Source organism: Anser brachyrhynchus (genome assembly GCF_964034855.1).
Source record: "Anser brachyrhynchus genome assembly, chromosome: 10".
Taxonomy (NCBI): Eukaryota; Metazoa; Chordata; class Aves; order Anseriformes; family Anatidae; genus Anser; species Anser brachyrhynchus.
This window is the reverse complement of record NC_137705.1, coordinates 15,301,528-15,314,231: the sequence shown is the minus strand read 5'-3', so window position 1 is coordinate 15,314,231 and position 12,704 is coordinate 15,301,528. Positions and strand designations below refer to the sequence as shown.

The 12,704-nt window shown below is 47.4% G+C and overlaps 1 long non-coding RNA gene across 5 annotated transcripts in view; it reads right to left on the bottom strand.

Annotated features, from left to right (window-relative positions):
* Positions 1-12,704, bottom strand: part of LOC308200387 — a 620,245-nt gene that overhangs the window by 345,850 nt on the left and 261,691 nt on the right. For 2 of the 5 annotated variants that reach the window (XR_013955586.1, XR_013955587.1), the window contains exon 2: positions 4,312-12,704. This exon is cut by the window's right edge and continues 42,783 nt beyond it. The exons of 2 other annotated variants lie outside the window; for them this stretch is intronic. This is a non-coding gene — a long non-coding RNA (uncharacterized lncRNA). The remainder of the gene's footprint in view (positions 1-4,311) is intronic. One more of the 5 variants, XR_013955588.1, reaches the window with a different exon arrangement.

Below are 12,704 nucleotides of genomic sequence, written 5' to 3'. Positions count from 1 at the left end.
TGCTGTTTATGGTGTATTTGGGGGGTATGCTGGTGGTGTTTGTTTATTCAGTAGCTTTAGCAGCGGAGCCTTTCCCTGGGGCTTGGGGGGATTGACGGGTGATTGGATGTGCAGTAGCGTTTGTGGCAATTGTTTTTGGGGGGTTGGTGTTTGGGGGGTTTATGGGGGCTTGGAAGTTCGGGGTTTCTACTGTGAATAATGTTGGGGTGTTTTTTGTTCGGTCGGATTTTAGTGGAGTTTCCATGTTTTATTCACATGGGGCAGGGATGTTTTTAGTGGCGGGTTGGGGGCTGTTGTTGACTTTGTTTGTTGTATTGGAGCTTGTGCGGGGGTTGTCGCGGGGTGCTATTCGGGCGGTTTAGGGGTTAGGGTCAGAGAATAGTTTATTGAAAATGCCAGCTTTGGGAGCTGGAGATAAAGGTTTGAGTCCTTTTTTTCTGAGTTTGGGGTACTCTAAGAAGTGGTAAGTCTTCAATCTTTGGTTTACAAGACCAATGTTTTTATAAACTATTAGAGTATTTAGCAGTTGAGTATTTTGTTTTCTAGGGCGCTTGCGGCGGGGAGGAGAAATAGGAGGATAGTGAAGTAGGCGATTGAAGCGAGTTGGCCGATGATGATGAATGGGTGTTCGACGGGTTGGCTTCCTACTCATGTTAGGACGAGGAGGTCGGCGACTAGTACTCAGAATAGGAGCTGGGAGAGTGGTCGGAATGTTATTGCTCGTTGTTTTGATTTGTGCAGGAATGGGATTAGGAATAGGATCAGTACGGAGGCGGCCAGTGCTAATACGCCTCCTAGTTTATTTGGGATTGAACGTAGGATGGCGTAGGCGAATAGGAAGTATCATTCTGGCTTGATGTGTGGTGGGGTTACTAGCGGGTTTGCTGGGGTGAAGTTTTCTGGGTCTCCCAGGAGGTTAACCGCTCATGCTTCTTTCTTATGAGACGTTAGTAAACCAATTACATAGCCTTGTCAAGACTAAATCACAGGTAAAAATCCTGTACATCTCATGTGGCCAACCACTCCCAACTAGGATTCCAAGACGCCTCATCACCCATCATAGAAGAACTCGTTGAATTCCACGACCACGCCCTAATCGTTGCCCTAGCTATCTGCAGCCTAGTTCTCTACCTTTTAGCCCACATACTAACAGAAAAACTCTCGTCCAATGCTGTAGACGCCCAAGAAGTAGAGCTGATCTGGACAATCCTACCTGCTATCGTCCTGGTACTCCTCGCCCTCCCATCCCTACAAATCCTCTACATAATGGACGAAATCGACGAACCAGACCTCACCCTAAAAGCCATCGGCCACCAATGATACTGAAGCTACGAATACACAGACTTCAAAGACCTATCCTTCGACTCCTACATAGTGCCCACCCCAGACTTACCCAACGGCCACTTCCGACTGCTAGAAGTTGACCACCGCGTAGTTATCCCAATAGAATCCCCCATCCGCGTGATCATTACTGCAGGAGACGTACTCCACTCCTGAGCAGTCCCAACGCTCGGAGTTAAAACAGACGCAATCCCAGGCCGACTAAACCAAACTTCATTCATTACCACCCGGCCTGGGATTTTTTACGGACAATGCTCAGAAATTTGCGGGGCTAATCACAGCTACATACCCATTGTAGTAGAATCAACCCCACTCCCACATTTCGAGGCCTGATCGTCCCTTCTATCATCATCCTAATCATTAAGAAGCTATGCAACAGCACTAGCCTTTTAAGCTAGCCAAAGAGGGACTTCCCCCTCCTTAATGATATGCCACAGCTTAACCCCGCACCATGATTTTCAATCATAATTATAACCTGATTAACCCTAGCACTCCTCATCCAACCAAAACTACTAGCCTTCACCACAACCAACCCCCCATCAAATAAGACCTCCCTCACTACCAAACCCACACCATGATCCTGACCATGAACCTAAGCTTCTTTGACCAATTTTCCAGCCCCAATCTATTCGGCATCCCCTTAATCCTACTATCCCTACTCTTCCCAGCCCTACTATTCCCGTCCCCAAACAACCGATGAATCAACAACCGCCTTTCTACTATCCAAACATGACTCCTTCACCTAATCACAAAACAACTAATAGTCCCACTCAACAAAAATGGCCACAAATGAGCCATAATATTTACATCCCTAATAATCATACTTCTTACAATCAACCTTCTAGGCCTCCTTCCATATACATTCACCCCAACCACCCAACTATCTATGAACATAGCCCTAGCCTTCCCACTATGGCTCGCCACACTACTAACAGGCCTACGAAACCAACCATCAGCCTCTTTAGCCCACCTATTACCCGAAGGTACCCCTACACCCCTAATCCCCGCACTAATCCTGATCGAAACAACCAGCCTACTATTCCGCCCCCTAGCCCTCGGAGTCCGCCTTACAGCCAACCTTACAGCAGGACACTTACTCATCCAACTCATCTCTACAGCCTCCATTGCATTAATACCCACCCTTCCTGCAGTATCCATCCTAACAATAATCATCCTACTACTCCTAACCATCCTAGAAGTAGCAGTAGCCATAATCCAGGCCTACGTCTTCGTGCTCCTTCTAAGCCTATACTTACAAGAAAACATCTAATGGCACACCAAGCACACTCATACCACATAGTTGACCCAAGCCCTTGACCAATCTTCGGGGCAGCCGCCGCCCTACTCACAACCTCAGGATTAATCATGTGATTCCACTACAACTCATCCATACTACTAACCCTAGGCCTCATCTCAATACTCCTAGTAATACTCCAATGATGACGAGACATTGTACGAGAAAGCACCTTCCAAGGCCATCACACTCCCACAGTCCAAAAAGGCCTACGATACGGCATAATCCTTTTCATCACATCCGAAGCATTCTTCTTCTTAGGGTTCTTCTGAGCGTTCTTCCACTCGAGCCTGGCCCCAACCCCAGAACTAGGAGGCCAATGACCCCCAACAGGAATTAAACCACTCAACCCGATAGAAGTCCCCCTACTAAACACAGCCATCCTACTAGCCTCAGGCGTTACCGTAACGTGAGCCCATCACAGCATCACAGAAGGAAACCGAAAACACGCCATCCACGCCCTAACCCTAACGATCCTCCTGGGATTCTACTTCACAGCCCTACAAGCAATAGAATACCACGAAGCCCCATTCTCAATCGCCGATAGCGTCTACGGATCTACCTTCTTCGTTGCCACTGGATTCCACGGACTCCACGTAATCATCGGATCCTCCTTCCTGACCGTCTGCCTCTTCCGACTGATCAAGTTCCACTTTACATCAGACCACCACTTCGGATTCGAGGCAGCAGCCTGATACTGACACTTCGTAGACATCATCTGACTATTCCTCTACATAACCATCTACTGATGAGGATCTTGCTCTTCTAGTATATTAATTACAATTGACTTCCAATCTCTAGAATCTGGTATAAACCCAGAGGAGAGCAATGAACGCACTCATGTTCATATTCGCCCTATCATCAATCCTAAGCGCCGCCCTAACCGCATTAAACTTCTGACTCGCCCAAATAAACCCCGACTCAGAGAAACTCTCACCGTACGAATGTGGATTCGACCCACTTGGATCTGCTCGATTACCATTCTCAGTCCGATTCTTCCTCAGTAGCCATCCTGTTCGTCCTATTCGACCTAGAAATCGCCCTCCTACTCCCCCTGCCATGAGCCGTCCAACTCCAATCCCCCCTAATGACCCTCACCTGAACTGTAGTGATCCTCCTTCTCCTAACACTCGGACTGGCCTACGAGTGAATTCAAGGGGGCCTAGAATGAGCAGAATAACAGAAAGTTAGTCTAACCAAAAAGATAGCTGGTTTCGACCCAGCAGATTACAGCCAACCCTGTAACTTTCTTATGTCGCCCCTACATTTAAGCTTCTACTCAGCCTTCATTTTCAGCGGACTAGGACTAGCCTTCCACCGAACCCACCTAGTATCCGCCCTACTATGCCTTGAAAGCATAATATTATCGATATTCGTAGGCCTATCAATATGATCCATCGAAAACCAAGTCTCCTCATTCACCATGGTACCAATTCTCATGCTAACCTTCTCAGCGTGTGAGGCGGGCACAGGCCTGGCCATCCTAGTAGCCTCCACCCGCACACATGGCTCCGACCATCTACACAACCTAAACCTCCTGCAATGCTAAAAATCATCCTACCCACAATCATACTTCTTCCAACAGCCCTGCTGTCTCCACCAAAATTTCTATGGACTAACACCACCTTATACAGCCTCCTAATCGCTGCCCTAAGCCTACAGTGATTAATCCCAACCTACTACCCCTACAAATTTTTATCCAACTGAACAGGAATTGACCAAATCTCATCCCCCCTCCTAGTACTATCCTGCTGACTACTCCCACTCATAATCATAGCAAGCCAAAACCACCTGCAACAAGAACCCCTACAACGCAAACGAATCTTTATCTCAACCTTAGTCGCAGTCCAGCCATTCATCCTACTAGCCTTTTCCACCACAGAACTAGCACTATTTTACATCTCATTTGAAGCAACCCTCATTCCCACCCTAATCTTAATCACCCGATGGGGGAACCAACCAGAACGCCTAAGCGCTGGCATCTACCTGCTATTCTACACGCCAGTAAGCTCTCTACCCCTGCTAATCACAATCATACACCTATACGTGAAAATTGGCACCCTGCACCTGCCAACCCTACAACTAACCCACCCAACCCTATCCACCTCATGGACAGGAATACTATCAGGTCTAGCACTGCTCATAGCATTCATAGTAAAAGCCCCACTATACGGCCTACACCTCTGACTGCCAAAAGCCCACGTAGAAGCACCCATCGCAGGCTCAATACTCCTCGCCGCCCTACTACTAAAGCTAGGAGGATACGGAATTATACGAGTCACTCTATTTATGGGCCCACTGTCCAACCTCCTGCACTACCCCTTCCTAACCCTGGCCCTATGAGGCGCCCTAATGACTAGCTCAATCTGCCTACGACAGACAGACCTAAAATCACTAATCGCTTATTCATCCGTTAGCCACATAGGCCTAGTTATCGCCGCAGGAATAATCCAAACCCACTGATCATTCTCAGGGGCAATGATCCTAATAATTTCCCATGGACTAACTTCCTCCATACTATTCTGCCTAGCCAACACAAACTATGAACGTACGCACAGCCGAATTCTACTACTCACACGAGGCCTACAACCTCTCCTACCACTCATAGCTACCTGATGATTGCTGGCCAATCTAACAAACATAGCCTTACCCCCAACAACAAACCTCATAGCAGAGCTAACCATTATAATCACCTCATTCAACTGATCTGCCTTCACGATCATCCTAACAGGAATCGCAACCCTACTAACCGCCTCCTACACCTTATTCATACTACTAATGACCCAACGAGGCTCAATCCCCTCCCACATCACATCTATGCAAAACTCAACCACGCGAGAACACCTGCTCATAACACTCCACATTATCCCAATATTCCTCCTAATCCTCAAACCCGAACTGATCTCCGGAATCCCCTCATGCAAGTATAGTTTAAACCAAACATTAGACTGTGATTCTAAGAATAGAAGTTCAAACCTTCTTACCTGCCGAGGGGAGGGTTTAACCAACAAGAGCTGCTAACTCTTACATCTGAGCCTAAAACCTCAGCCCCCTTACTTTTAAAGGATAACAGCAATCCACTGGTCTTAGGAACCACCCATCTTGGTGCAAATCCAAGTAAAAGTAGTGAACCCCACACTACTAATCAACTCCCTCACACTACTCACGCTGACAATCCTCCTAACCCCAATCATCCTGCCATTTCTATTTAAAAACTTTAAAAACACCCCACAAGCCACCACCCGCGCTGTTAAAACCGCATTCCTAATTAGCCTAGCCCCTACAAACGCATTCATCTACTCGGGAGTAGAATCTGTCACCTGCCACTGGGAGTGAAAATTCATTATAAACTTTAAAATCCCCCTGAGCCTAAAAATAGACCAATACTCAATAACATTTCTTCCAATCGCCCTATTTGTAACATGATCAATCCTACAATTCGCCATATGATACATGGCCTCAGAGCCATACGTAACAAAATTTTTCACCTACCTACTGACATTCCTAGTCGCCATACTCCTCCTAACAACCGCAAACAACATATTCCTCCTATTCGTAGGCTGGGAAGGAGTACGAATCATGTCCTTCCTTCTCATCGGCTGATGACAAGGCCGAGCAGATGCCAACACCGCCGCCCTACAAGCCGTAATCTACAACCGAATCGGAGACATCGGACTGATCCTGAGCATAGCATGACTAGCTTCAACATTCAACACCTGAGAGATCCAACAAGCCGTACACCCCCACCAAACCCCAATCCTCCCCCTCATAGGATTAATCCTCGCAGCCGCAGGAAAATCCGCCCAATTTGGACTCCACCCATGACTGCCCGCAGCAATAGAAGGCCCCACCCCAGTATCAGCCCTACTGCACTCCAGTACCATAGTAGTAGCCGGAATCTTCCTGCTCATCCGCATGCACCCCCTGCTAGCCACCAACCAGACAGCCCTAACTGCCTGCCTATGCCTAGGTGCTCTATCAACCCTATTCGCTGCCACATGCGCCCTAACCCAAAATGACATCAAAAAAATCATTGCTTTCTCAACATCCAGCCAACTAGGACTAATAATAGTCACTATCGGACTAAACCTCCCACAACTAGCCTTCCTACACATCTCAACCCATGCCTTCTTTAAAGCCATACTATTCCTATGCTCAGGGTCTATCATCCACAACCTAAACGGAGAACAAGATATCCGAAAGATAGGAGGCCTACAGAAAATACTCCCAGTCACTACTTCCTGCCTAACCATCGGAAACCTGGCGCTGATAGGAACCCCATTCCTAGCCGGATTCTACTCAAAAGACCTCATCATCGAAAGCTTAAACACATCATACCTAAATACTTGAGCCCTACTCCTAACCCTTATAGCCACAGCATTCACCGCAACCTACAGCATCCGCATAACCATCCTAGTCCAAGCTGGACAAACCCGAATCCCCCCAATAGTATCAATAAACGAAAACAACCCACTAATCACCGCCCCCCTAACCCGACTCGCCCTAGGCAGCATTACAGCAGGAATAATCATTACCTCTTTCATCACACCAACCAAAACCCCCCCAATAACCATACCCCTTATCACCAAAACCGCTGCCATCCTCATAACAATCCTAGGAATCATCCTAGGCCCCTCATGTACAGGGCCACACCCCTCTAACGGCGCAAGCTTACATAGAAACATTATTAACAGACCTAGACAGATACAAAAACCCCTACAAGACCACGTATTAACTAACCCTGTTAACCCGACTCAGGAGCGCCTATAAGAGCGATTAAAATCTGTGAAAGGAACTCGGCAAATTAATAAGGCCCGACTGTTTACCAAAAACATAGCCTTCAGCAAATTAAACAAGTATTGAAGGTGATGCCTGCCCGGTGACTTAGGTTTAACGGCCGCGGTATCCTAACCGTGCAAAGATAGCGCAATCAATTGTCCCATAAATCGAGACTTGTATGAATGGCTAAACGAGGTCTTAACTGTCTCTCACAGATAATCAGTGAAATTGATCTCCCCGTGCAAAAGCGGGGATGTGAACATAAGACGAGAAGACCCTGTGGAACTTAAAAATCAACGACCACCGCGAATCCTCAATCAACCCCACTGGGGCCACTACCATCGCAGAGCCTGGTCGATATTTTTCGGTTGGGGCGACCTTGGAGGAGAACAAATCCTCCAAAAACAAGACCATACCTCTTTACCTAGAGCTACCCCTCAAAGTGCTAACAGTGACCAGACCCAATATAATTGATTAATGGACCAAGCTACCCCAGGGATAACAGCGCAATCCCCCTCAAGAGCCCATATCGACAGGGGGGTTTACGACCTCGATGTTGGATCAGGACATCCTAATGGTGCAGCCGCTATTAAGGGTTCGTTTGTTCAACGATTAACAGTCCTACGTGATCTGAGTTCAGACCGGAGCAATCCAGGTCGGTTTCTATCTATGACACACTCTCCCCAGTACGAAAGGACCGGGAAAGTGGGGCCAATACCACAAGCACGCCCCCCCCCTCTAAGCAGTGAAACCAACTAAACCGTGAAGAGGGCCTTCCCCCACCACTTTCAATCCTAGAAAAGGACCAGCTAGAGTGGCAGAGCCCGGCAAGTGCAGAAGGCTTAAGCCCTTTCCCCAGAGGTTCAAATCCTCTCCCTAGCTTCACCCATGATTCAAATAACAACACTAAGCTGCCTCGTTATATCCCTCCTATACATCATCCCAATCCTGATTGCCGTAGCCTTCCTAACCCTAGTAGAACGGAAAATCCTAAGCTACATACAATCCCGCAAAGGCCCTAACGTTGTCGGGCCTTTTGGCCTACTTCAACCATTTGCGGACGGACTGAAACTATTTACCAAAGAGCCCATCCGACCCTCTACCTCTTCCCCACTTCTATTCATTCTGATACCAATACTAGCCCTTGTCCTAGCCCTCACCACTTGAGCACCACTACCACTCCCATTTCCCCTAGCAGATCTAAACCTCGGAGTTCTCTTCCTAATAGCCATGTCAAGCCTAGCCGTCTACTCAGTCCTATGATCAGGCTGAGCCTCGAACTCAAAATACGCACTAATCGGAGCCCTACGGGCAGTAGCACAGACCATTTCATACGAAGTGACACTGGCCATAATCCTGCTATCAATAATCATACTAAGCGGAAGCTACACACTCAGCTCCTTTGCCGTCGCACAGGAGCCTCTATACTTCATTTTCTCCTCATGACCCCTAGCAATAATATGATACGTATCCACCCTAGCAGAGACAAACCGAGCTCCTTTTGACCTCACAGAGGGTGAATCTGAGCTAGTCTCAGGGTTTAACGTTGAATACGCCGCAGGACCCTTCGCCTTATTCTTCCTAGCTGAATATGCGAACATTATGCTAATAAATACACTTACAGCCATCATATTCCTAAACCCAAGCGCCCTAGGGCCACCCACAGAACTATTCCCCGTCATCCTAGCCACAAAAGTCCTCCTACTATCTTCTGGTTTCTTATGGGTCCGAGCTTCATACCCACGATTCCGATATGACCAACTAATGCACCTACTATGAAAAAACTTCCTACCCCTCACACTAGCTCTGTGCCTCTGACACATCAGCATACCTATCTGCTATGCAGGCCTACCTCCTTACATAAGGAAATGTGCCTGAACTACAAAGGGTCACTATGATAAAGTGAACATAGAGGTATAACAGCCCTCTCATTTCCTGTTGACCTTAGAAAAGTAGGAATTGAACCCACACAAGAGAAATCAAAATTCTCCATACTTCCCTTATATTATTTTCTAGTAGAGTCAGCTAATCAAGCTATCGGGCCCATACCCCGAAAATGATGGTTTAACCCCCTCCTCTACTAATGAACCCTTACGCGACCCCAATCATAACCTTCAGCCTCATCTTGGGCACCACAATCACAATTTCCAGCAACCACTGAGTTCTGGCCTGGACAGGACTGGAGATCAACACACTAGCCATCATTCCCCTAATTGCCAAATCCCACCACCCACGAGCAGTAGAAGCCGCAACGAAATACTTCCTAACCCAAGCAGCTGCTTCCGCCCTGGTCCTATTCTCTAGCATAACCAATGCCTGAGTCACTGGCCAATGAGACATCACACAAATAAACCACCCAACCTCCTGTCTACTACTGACAGCAGCAATCGCTATTAAACTGGGCCTAGTGCCATTTCACTTCTGATTCCCAGAAGTACTACAAGGATCGCCACTAATAACAGCCCTGCTACTCTCGACCCTCATAAAATTCCCCCCACTAACCCTGCTCCTACTAACATCCAAATCCCTCGACCCAGCTCTACTCACCGCCATGGCCCTAGCCTCAACAGCACTAGGAGGCTGAATAGGACTGAACCAAACACAAACACGCAAAATCCTAGCCTTCTCGTCCATCTCCCACTTAGGCTGAATCGCCATCATCCTAGTTTACAGCCCCAAATTGGCCTTACTTACCTTCTACCTATACACAATCATAACATCAGCCGTATTCCTAGCCCTTAACAAAATCAAAGCCCTTAACCTATCCATGATCACAACCTCATGAACAAAAACCCCAGTGCTAAACGCCACCCTAATACTAGTACTTTTATCCCTAGCAGGCCTCCCCCCATTAACAGGCTTTATACCAAAGTGACTTATCATCCAAGAACTAACTAAACAGGAAATAACACCAGCAGCCATGGCAATTGCCATGCTATCACTGCTCAGCCTCTTCTTCTACCTACGCCTCGCATACCACTCAACAATTACCCTTCCCCCCAACTCCTCTAACCACATAAAACAATGATACACTAGCAAAGCCCCAAGCACACCTACTGCGGTCCTTGCCTCACTATCAATCCTCTTACTTCCCCTGTCCCCAATAATACATGCCATTGTCTAGAAACTTAGGATAACACCCCAAACCGAAGGCCTTCAAAGCCTTAAATAAGAGTTAAACCCTCTTAGTTTCTGCACATTAAGACTTACAGAATATTAACCTGTATCTTCTGAATGCAAGTCAGACGCTTTAATTAAGCTAAAGCCTCCCTAGACAGATGGGCTTCGATCCCACAAAACTCTAGTTAACAGCTAAATGCCTAAACCAATTGGCTTCTGCCTACAAAGACCCTGACGCACCCTAGTGCGCATCGATGAGCTTGCAACTCAACATGAATTTCACTACAGAGCCGATAAGAAGAGGAATTAAACCTCTGTAAAAAGGACTACAGCCTAACGCTTCAACACTCAGCCATCTTACCCGTCACCTTCATCAACCGATGACTATTTTCCACTAACCATAAGGATATTGGCACCCTGTACCTCATCTTCGGGGCATGAGCAGGAATAGTCGGCACCGCACTCAGCCTATTAATCCGCGCAGAACTAGGACAACCAGGAACTCTCCTAGGCGACGACCAAATTTACAATGTAATCGTTACCGCTCACGCCTTTGTAATAAGCTTCTTTATAGTCATACCCATCATGATCGGAGGATTCGGCAACTGATTAGTCCCCCTCATAATCGGTGCCCCCGACATAGCATTCCCGCGAATAAACAACATAAGCTTTTGACTCCTCCCCCCATCATTCCTCCTCCTACTAGCCTCATCCACTGTAGAAGCTGGCGCCGGCACAGGCTGAACTGTCTACCCTCCCCTAGCAGGTGACCTTGCCCACGCCGGAGCTTCAGTAGACCTGGCTATCTTCTCACTCCACTTAGCCGGTATCTCCTCCATCCTTGGGGCCATCAACTTTATCACCACAGCCATCAACATAAAACCCCCCGCACTCTCACAATACCAAACCCCACTATTTGTCTGATCCGTACTAATTACCGCCATCCTACTCCTTCTATCACTCCCCGTACTCGCCGCCGGTATTACAATATTACTAACTGATCGAAACCTAAACACCACATTCTTCGACCCCGCTGGAGGAGGAGACCCAATCCTGTACCAACACCTATTCTGATTCTTCGGACACCCAGAAGTCTATATTCTGATCCTACCGGGGTTCGGAATCATCTCACACGTAGTCACGTACTACTCAGGCAAAAAGGAGCCCTTCGGCTACATGGGAATAGTCTGAGCCATACTATCCATCGGCTTCCTAGGATTCATCGTCTGAGCTCACCACATGTTTACAGTAGGAATAGACGTTGATACCCGAGCCTACTTTACATCAGCCACTATAATCATTGCCATCCCTACCGGAATCAAAGTATTTAGCTGACTAGCCACCCTGCACGGAGGAACAATCAAATGAGACCCCCCCCAATACTATGAGCTCTAGGATTTATCTTCCTATTTACCATCGGAGGATTAACAGGAATCGTTCTTGCAAACTCTTCCCTAGACATCGCCCTGCACGACACGTACTACGTAGTTGCCCACTTCCACTACGTCCTATCCATAGGCGCCGTCTTTGCCATTCTAGCAGGATTTACTCACTGATTCCCACTACTCACTGGGTTTACCCTACACCAAACATGAGCAAAAGCCCACTTCGGGGTAATATTTACAGGAGTAAACCTAACGTTCTTCCCCCAGCACTTCCTAGGCCTAGCAGGAATACCCCGACGATACTCGGACTATCCCGACGCCTACACACTATGAAACATCATTTCCTCCTAGTCCTAGGACTTAGAGAAACTCCAGTACTAAAAATAGTAAACACAAGCAATAATTTCATATACTTCACTCTCACTCACCACTCAACTATCAGCTAACCACACCCCCGTCCACATAGCTTAACACAAAGCATGGCACTGAAGTTGCCAAGATGGCATAAAACATGCCTGCGGACAAAAGACTTAGTCCTAACCTTACGGTTGGTTTTTGCTAAATATATACATGCAAGTATCCGCGCCCCAGTGTAAACGCCCTCGACCACCTACCCCCATACAGGCCTTGAGGAGCGGGTATCAGGCACACCCAAGTAGTAGCCCAAGACGCCTCGCTAAGCCACGCCCCCACGGGTATTCAGCAGTAATTAACATTAAGCAATGAGTGCAAACTTGACTTAGTTATAGCAACAGCCTAACTTCAAGGGTTGGTAAATCTTGTGC